Source organism: Panthera onca, chromosome D1, assembly GCF_046562875.1.
Source record: "Panthera onca isolate mPanOnc1 chromosome D1, mPanOnc1 haplotype 2, whole genome shotgun sequence".
NCBI lineage: Eukaryota > Metazoa > Chordata > Mammalia > Carnivora > Felidae > Panthera > Panthera onca.
In genome coordinates, this window is record NC_138348.1 from 101,287,033 (window position 1) to 101,296,054 (window position 9,022).

Consider the following 9,022-nt stretch of genomic DNA (forward strand, 5'->3'; position numbering starts at 1 on the left):
GATCAGGAGCCTGTATTTTTACCTCTCCTTTCTGTCACTGGACTTTACAAGCAAAGGCCGGTCTCCCCCTTGGCGGTTCCCAGAACCTCGCAGACAGTAATGAGTCTGGGGTTGGTGTTAAGCTCAGATGTCAAACAGAGTGGCCAGGGCCTCCCGAAACGCTGAGAGAGCCGCGAGCTTCTCCCTCTACAAGGTCAGCTTGTGTGTAACACTTCATTAAATTGCTCAAACACTGAGCCGTGTCTTTAACCAATACCTTTAATGTCATTTTCTGCAGACTTAATAGAGGAGCATTAGCATACCTGTCAAGTCTTCCCATTTAAACTTGGAAGCAAGTGAAGTTTAAAGTGCCTCCTTCAGCCCACAGTGGATTTGCCTTCAAACTTTGGTTTAAGAAAAAAGAAAAAAAAAAAAAAAAAAAAACAGAGAGAAAGAAGGAGGGGGATTCCTCTGTGGGGCCGGGTGACGAAACAGAGAATGTTCTGTATGTTGCGATCTTCTTCTGAGTCTCCCTTCCTGCCTCCAGGAAGTATGCCTGGGTTAAGAACAGTAAAGGCAAGCCTCTGTATTGACTAGGAAGTGACCCTTTCTTGTCTCAGATTTACAGACTGAACGGAGCCCCATGAGGTCAATCAGTCCATTTCCCTGCCCCCCCCACAAAAAGCCTGCTGTTCAGAGCAGGGCACTGAACCATTCTGGGGAGACATAAAAACCAAGGCACAGGACGGTACTGGGAGGATATGGTCCTGCTCGCACAGCCAGTGTATTTCATTTGGGCTTGAATGTAGAGGCTTCCTTTTTCTGAAAGGCCTGGATTGTGTGTGGATAACTACTTAGCTCTGCTTTCGCCCTGGTGGGGTGAGAAGAAGGCACTGGAACAGGTGAGGAAGCCAACAGGCGAGGGCCAGTGAAAGGATCGGTGACGGCCTTCCTAGCTTTGGAAAGGAGCCACTGCTCTCTGGGTCGGGCTCGGTGCTCCTGGGAGAGGGGACCAAACCACGGAGCTCAGAATTGGGCCTGTCTGCTGCCCTGGGACACCCACAAGAGGCAGGGTCTGTGAAGACAGTGCTGACCGGAAGATGCCCCTTGTCCGTGAGGCATAGGGAGTGTCCATTTAGGACATTTCTGGGATCTTGGGAAGACCAGAGGGCAGGCATTGGGCCTTGGCGATGCCCATCTGTGAAATGGGTTCAACTGTCAGCTCTCATGGAGCTGGGGGTGGAGCAAGCTTGGGTACCCAGCATGTAAGTCCTGGTGGCAGCTGGAACCAGGATAATGAATGTGCTGCTGTCATTAAACCACTAATCGTTAATTATCCCCCTTGACATCGCATAATGTGCTGCCCAGGCAAAAATAAAATTGCTTGAACTTTTCCACCAAGTTCTAGCTTTAAACAAATTACTCGCGTCAAAACTATTTACAAAAATGGGTAATTTTAGACATTCGTCAGATGCCAAAACATGCTTTAATTAGCACCGGCTAATAAAGTCCTCTTGTAATTAAGCACACATACATCCCTTGTTTTTATTTAAAATTTTTGCTTACGATAATTTTTTTTTTAATGATTTGATGTCTGGTTTCCAGAAGACATGTACACACGCGAGGGTGTGTGCCTCTGTGCGTATTTCGGTGTTGCTCCCGTAGCGAGACATCCACATCATTAAAGCACCCGCTTAATTATTAATGCTGCCGTGAGGGCAAGAAGGAGGGGTTTCTCCACCAAAATGGAAAGTTGATCCCTGGATCCCACTGCAGTACGAGCTGGTGCAGGCTGGTGCTCTCACCCTCTTGGTCCCAGGAGGCAGATCAGACTGTGTGACTTGAGCCGGGATGCCCTTAGGGAGCAAGCAGGTCTATAAGGAGCCTGCTGGTTTCCCTGACATGCTCCTCCTGAGAGGCTCTAGCGGTGACAGTTCACTCTCAGCTCAGAAACCTGTCACTTGGAGATCAGCATTTTAACTAACCCTTGCTCCTCAGGAAAAAAAAAAAAAAAAAAAAAAAAAAAAAGAGAAAAAAAAAGGATGCCTTAATTTACCCTTCTGATTGGCTTGATAGCTGTCAGAGTGACAAGCTGTCTCTGGCTGAAAGGGACCTGGTGTTAGTTCTCAGGCTGGCTTTATGTGCGTTACATGCTTGGCTTGCTCCTGGTAATGGCAACACAAAGCCGCATGGCATCCCATCCTGATCTCTGCTCTCCCCCGGCTCCTGCCTCCCCGCCTGCTGGCCAGGGGGTGACCTCCAGGGCCCCGCTAGCCAGATCTCCAGCTTAAAGCTGGGAGCTATGACTTTCCCCCCCTCCCTTGGGCATCCCCAGTGGACGTGCCAGGGCATAGATGGGCCAACCTGCACACGGGGCTAGGCTGCTGCTCCCCTGCGTGTTTGATAGAGGCACACGGACGGCTCAGGCAGGTGGATGCCTCGAGGGTTCCCCGGCGTCCTACATAAAGTCTCAGGCTTCCACCTCCACTTGAGACTCTGTAGGTACTGAGTTTGGTTCTCTAAGGAAACGCATTCGGTAACTTATATTGTGGTGGCAACAACGTCATCTGAGAAACTGCTCTGCCCCAAAGGGCTGGCATGTTTCTTAGCCTATAAGTTCATGCTCATTTTTGGCAAACACAGACCCCTAATAACGCCCGGAAACTCTAATTCACCTTCCATACCTCCCTGAGAAGACTCATAACGTGACAGACAGTCAGTCTTCAGGGTGTCCTAAGATTTTGTCAGGGTTTACTATCTGTATGTAGCTTGTGCTTATGAATCAGGTTTTTAAAAGTTTCCAAGCGTATCGTAGTATTTATTTGCCTTTTCAAAGTACGCATGCCCTCGCCTAGGCCCTCCCTGCCTCTCCAGGGGATATGCGCACATTGCCCTGGCCTCATATACCTCGGTGTAGAGATGCAAATACAGCATGGTAGGCACAAGCATGTGTGGCTACTCCAAACTGAGATGTGCTGTCATTGTAAAATGGACCCAGAGCCTCAGCATGACGCAAAGAATGTAAACTACCTCAGCACTTTTTATGTTGGTGACATGTTAAAAGGATACTAATTTGCCTATGTTAGGTTGAATAGAAAATATTAAAATTAATCTCACCTGTCTCTTATTACTCCTTAAATGTGGCTACTGGAATATTTAAAGCCACATATAGGGCATTCATTATATTTTTATTGGGCAATGCTGATCTACAGTGAGGACATTTCCAGCCTGGAGCTGGATTTGGTCCAGCCCCAGCACTCAATGGTTGTGTGACCTTGGGCATATGTCTTTACTTCCCTGGGCCTCAGTTCCTTGAGCTTTAAAAGAGAAGGTTGACTATTCAAGGTGACCTACAAGATCTCTTCCGGTTGTAAGTTTCTTTAGGTGTATAGAATGGGATTTCCATCCCTCCAGAGACCCTAAAGAATAGGAAGAATTCTCTAGGCGGACTTTAGTGTTTGGAGGGATATAAAGACCTGTGGCATTTCTGATTGGCCTCTGTCACCTTGTACCTTCCCTTCCTGGTTAACCTAGAAGTTGCACTCAGGCTCCCAAAGGTAGGGCCAGATGAACTCTGGTCTCTCCACTTGGGTTCTCCCATTTCACTTTGCCAGGCTGAACAGCACCTGGGAAGGGGTGCACCTGTCCCGTCCTTTAACCCATGGTGATATGTCACTGATCTGCACAATTGGCTCTAATAGCTCCCCAGGTGGATTCCAGAGAGCAATGAGCCGAACATAAAAATCCCTTTATTATTGCCATTTCACTTTTATATACCCATCAAGCTTTCATATTTAATCTCCTACATCACAATAGCTGATCATTTTTAACATTTGACATTGATAGAGTGCCCACTGCTATTATTCTGACATACTATAAAACATTACGCCCATTTGCAATAGAAAAGGCCAAGAATCAATACCCAGCCCCATTTTCCACTGTGGCTGTAAATCACGAAGCACCTAACAAATTGGTTTAAGTAGTAGAAACTTCAGAACCAATGAACGGCCTGACCAATCCCCACCCCCTGTTAGAGCTGACAGGGACCTGGATGCCTGTGGTCTGGGGAGGAGAGGGTGCTGGTGGGGAGCCAGGTTGCTCCACGAGGCAGCCAGGTTCTCCAGGGACAAGAACTGTCCATCTATCTGGGCCCCAGAAACACATAGTGAGTAAAGGGTACCTTTATTCTGTTCATGTCTGTATCAGCTCTTGCTTTATAGCAAGTGGCCCCACATTGGGAAGCTGGTGACTTCTACTTCCTACCCTATCTCTCTACTGGTTCCAAGACCCATCCTCAAGATTATTGGTCTGTTTTGTCAGTGAGCCCATTCATTGGAACAGCCAGATGTTAAACTGAATTGATGGGCTATTTAATCAAATTGACTTTAGGATGAAGTAATTGATCAGTTCTGCCCCAAATGAGCAGGAGTTAAGGAAAGTCATGAATTTAGGCATTGCTTAAAATATTTAGGGTAATAGGTCAGCCTAAATATTCAGTCATTATGCTTGTATGTGAAGTGAATGACACTTTCACAATCCACCAGTTTGGAATATTCAGAAAATTGCCATCATTTTTCATTCCTTGGGTATCATCTTGGTCCAGCCTAAGGCTGTGCTCATTTTGTTGGACTCCATTGAAAGTTTCTTTCAGCTCAAGCTGCCTCGTTGAAAATACATGAGCCCATGGTCTGACTGAGTGTCGTCGCTGGGATGCTGGAATGTTCTGACAACACAAGGACCCAGCTCCGGGAGAAAAGAAAGGAGAAGCAGCTTATTTGTGAATTTATTTTCAGTTCAGGACTGCGTTTCCTGCCGAAGTCTGGTGTACACACTTACCTGACTTTCTAGTGCCGGGTTTACTTCCGAAAAGTCACATACATACCGGATTCTTCTAAAACAAATTCCTTTTTCCTATTAGCTTACATTATCATTTCAGAGATGATTTGCCTGCATTTCAATTAGCAGGGAGTGATTCTTTATGTTATCTGTCTTACTCAACCTCTTAATGATCCTACATAAAACGAAGAGCTTTTATAAAATGGGATTCTTTGGAAAAGGAATATTTCCTGGTGCTTCGTGAATGATTCCAGTCATTGCGTGTTCACATTTGGAATGACATATGTGGGAGGTCACTGGATTCAGATCTGCCGCGGTGGTTTTGGAAGTTTGGAATGGTACGAAGAACATCAGATTCCAAGTCAGGAGTCTGATGCTGCCATTTTCCAATTGGCTGATTGCAGGGAAAGTGAGATATATGACCCCTTTATGCATGAGGTTTTTTTTTTTTTTTATTTGTATAGTGGGAATAATAATTCCCAATCTCTTTCATAAGATCCCTAATGAGAAAATGAGAAAACGCAAGCAAGAGCATTTACTATTATTGTTATTACTGATACTACAATAATAAGAATAAAATACAGTGAGAGAAGAAACAAGATAGACCATTCTTACACCAAGTTCTATTTTATGGCAATGCGAGCAGAGCTCCATTTATTCAAAACTAACCTAACAAAGAGCTCATAAAGCTCAACTCTGGGCTTCTCAATTTTGTACCCTGACAGTAGAGAGCCAGAAAGATAATCAGATATAACTGGTTCCTAGAAAGCTTCCAATCCTAAAGAAATGTCTGACCTTTGCCACTCATTGTGCTTTCCTTGAATGTATTTGAATATATTTCAATGAATTTATTTACTCAGTCACCAAACATTTATTAAATGTCTATCCTGTGCTCTGTCCTAATGTGTGTGTATGTACCTATATATCATATAGATATCTATATATGAACTATATATAAATGATCTGTATATAGAGAGAGACAAGATATGGGCCCATGTGGACTGTCTATATATGAGGTTGTCAAGTTTTCTGGTTATCAGAATCATTTTTGAGGTCCTAATTCCAACATTTGGGCCCATTGGTCTATATGATAGCACACTATTAGCCAGAAGTCACCATGACCAGGAATCATCAAGTAGGTTGCAGGGGCTGGGGGGCTATGTTGAGATTCCAGATTTGCGGGTTTCCTAAAATTGCGACACAACCAGGAACTGCTGGGCTCAGCTGGTGCGTGACCACTGCAGAGATGCAGAAAGGGGCCAAGTCCCTTGTTTTTAGCCTACATGTCTGCTTCTGACTCACTCCAAAACAACCTGGTTTCCTTGGCACCCTGGACTGCAGGTCTCCTGTCCGTGGGCCCAGAGGACCACCCGGAAATTCTGTTGTCCCTTCTATCATCTGGCATGGGATGGTTCTCTTTAGATGAAGTCTCTGTTTAGAGCTTGAGTAAGGGGAGAAGGAAGGCCAAGGAAGAAGGGAAAGGGGTTTAAGTCAGCTCCCTGGTGACTCAGCCATATTGTCTCTGAACTAAAGCCATACTCCCAATACTGCTCACTTTTATGGTTCCTGCAAAAGAGCTTTGCCAGAGCATTTTGCCCTCTGTCATCTCACATGCACCTCTAAGCAACCGTACAGAGGACCTAGGCTGGGTGTTACAACTTCCATTTGATGGATGGTGATGTTCAAGCTCAGAGCAATGCACTGACTTCCCTCAGTCAACAGACATATGATCCCTAAGGACAAAGACAGCAGTAGTATTAATCATTTTTGCCCTTGGCATATTTCTAAAAAAAATAGTAGATTCTTTTTTTGAAAAAAAGTGCATTTGTTGAGTTGATGAATGAACAAATACATGAAAAAAGGAGAGATGATCTATTAGGGCTGGACCAGGCATCGGACCCTCTCCTAAGTGCTGGGGCTGATGAGCCAGGAGATCTCTGGCTTCACCCAGGAGCATGGACCTGAGTCCCGGCCCTTCTGCTGAGGTCTTGTCATTCTCAACAATCATGTTGCTTCAAAGGTCGCCAGAGCCTCAGGCAGCCCTCTCACTGTGGGCCCTGAGTGGCCCTTTCAATGCCTATTTCTGCCTTTCGCCCAAGCCTCAGTGAAGTTTGACGTGCAAACCTTCGTTTTGCCTTGTGGTCTCGCCTTCCCTGGATGGAGAGCTATTCTTGGCTTGTACCTGCTCCTGCTGATTTTGCAATATCATGATTTCAGCTAAATGAAAATGCCTCTTATTTCCACAGACTAACTACCCAGCACCCTTTTATGGGAGCTGATTTGGGGGAGACTAGCCTTGAGGTGAGACAGCAGCAGAGCTTCTCGAATGGAAAGGTCTTCGAAGAGAAGGGCTGGGGCCTGCCAGGAGCCACCTCACCTCTGCTACGGGCTTTCTCAGTCCAGCCAACGGAGAGGCTCCAGACAGCTTCCGCAGCCCAGGAGCTTTGACTTCGCACTCAAGTCCATGTCTTGAGCCTAAACGTAAGTTCCATTTCTTCTTGCTTGGTCCTCAGTGGATTTGGAGAACCCGCCTTTCACTGGAGCCCCGATTACCAGAATACACAACCCAGCAAACCTGTAGAGAGTCTTTCCTGAGAGTACTGGGAGGAAGGACAAGATACCCTTGCCTCTTAGGGTTCGGTGAGGAGCAGGCTGGCCTCCAGGTGGGACCTAGCGTGGGCAGACTTCTACATACCCCTAGGGTTTTCTGGTTTTCAGTAACAGAGAGCTATTGCTAGCAATGAGTCTCAGAGGACAAGCTCAAATCCTGTCCTGGTGAATGAGGAGGACAAGGAAGTGGCAGCAGCGAGTAGTGGAGACCTTACTGCAAAGAAGCCTAGGGCCCAGGCGGTACTCAGTATTCTGTTTTTCAGACCCATTAGAGCACCCCAGTGTGCCCTCTGTTCCTCCTTCCACTTGGCCCAGGTGGCCGGGACCCAGGCTGCCTTCTGGGCTCTCAAAAGTGACCCCTCGGTATCTGATCTCCCATCTGCTGGGCTAGGCATGTGGAAGAGACAGCTGGCACAGCCCCTCCCGGGGGACTGCAATTAGGGGATATTTAATCCTGTCACCTGGTTCATTTGCAGTGATGGATTTGGATTGGAGCACTGAGTGGCTCCAAGAGGATATTGGATTACCAGGGCCCATCCCCTTCACCCCTCACACAGAGCTGGCCCACCCCTGCCCTGCACCTGTCTTCCCTGGCCCCAAGGTGAGCCACCTGGCTCCCATGAATTAAGAGCAAGCACTTGGTGTCTCCTCTCCCCCTGCCCCCCCCCCCCCCCCCCCGCCGGGATACTTTACCTGAAACATCCTGCAGATAGGAAAACATTATGGGCTTTCCAGCTTGATGTATCTTAAAGCAGCCTTTGGGGATGGTGGACGATCTCTCCCCATGGCAAGGTCCAGGTTTCAGGAGCGTCGAAAGGTTTGGGGTCATACGGGAGGTTTCACCCCCCCACCCAAGACTTGGCATGGCAGCTGCCACCTCCCACGACCCAGGCCAGATACGAAGCTTTTCCTCAGGGGGCCATGAGTGGTTCAATGGCTTCCCATTGTACTCAGTAAAATGACAGCATACTGCCATACGTTACTCAGCCTGGAGGTCTGGCCTTTGCTGGCTTTTTGCTTGACTCTCCCCGATGTTCTTACTCCTTACGCACAGGCCAGTATGTGTGTGTGTGGATACATGTATATGTGGTGTGGGTGTGGATACATACATATGTGGTGAGTTGCAAGCACCTGCACATACCTTGGAGTTTCCGGTTTTGTGCCCACCTCAGCATGTTGTACTTGTCTCTCTGCCTGGAAAACCCTTTCCTTACTACTTTCCATGGCTGGCTTCTCATTATTCTTCAGCTCTTGGCTCAAATATTGCAACTTCAGGGAGATCTTCCCTGCACCCTCTCTAGGACATCACTGTTTACTCCTTAATAGCATCTATACATTATCCTGTATAAAATTAACTTGCCGATTTTCTTTTTCTCTCACTTTAATATAATCTCGGTGAAACTAGGAAACTTTTTTCTCTTGTTGGCAACTCTATTCCCAGCACCTGGAATAATAGCTAGCATGTCGTAGTAGTACAATAAACATTTGTTGAATCGATAAGCACAGGATGCCTGTTGTAGGGTGAGCTCGGAGGCCACATCTCTGGATGTTGTTGGGGGACGGGCGGGCTGTGCACTGGGCAGTGAGTCGCCTGTTC

General features: G+C 46.9%; 1 long non-coding RNA gene across 2 annotated transcripts in view; it reads left to right on the forward strand.

Moving 5' to 3' along the window:
* The window catches only part of LOC132660899 (uncharacterized), a 183,018-nt gene extending 175,324 nt beyond the window's left edge, over nucleotides 1-7,694 (forward strand). For both annotated transcript variants that reach the window (XR_009601955.3, XR_013550029.2), the window contains one exon: nucleotides 7,062-7,694. This is a non-coding gene — a long non-coding RNA (uncharacterized LOC132660899). The remainder of the gene's footprint in view (nucleotides 1-7,061) is intronic.
* The last annotated feature ends 1,328 nt before the right edge of the window (nucleotides 7,695-9,022 follow it).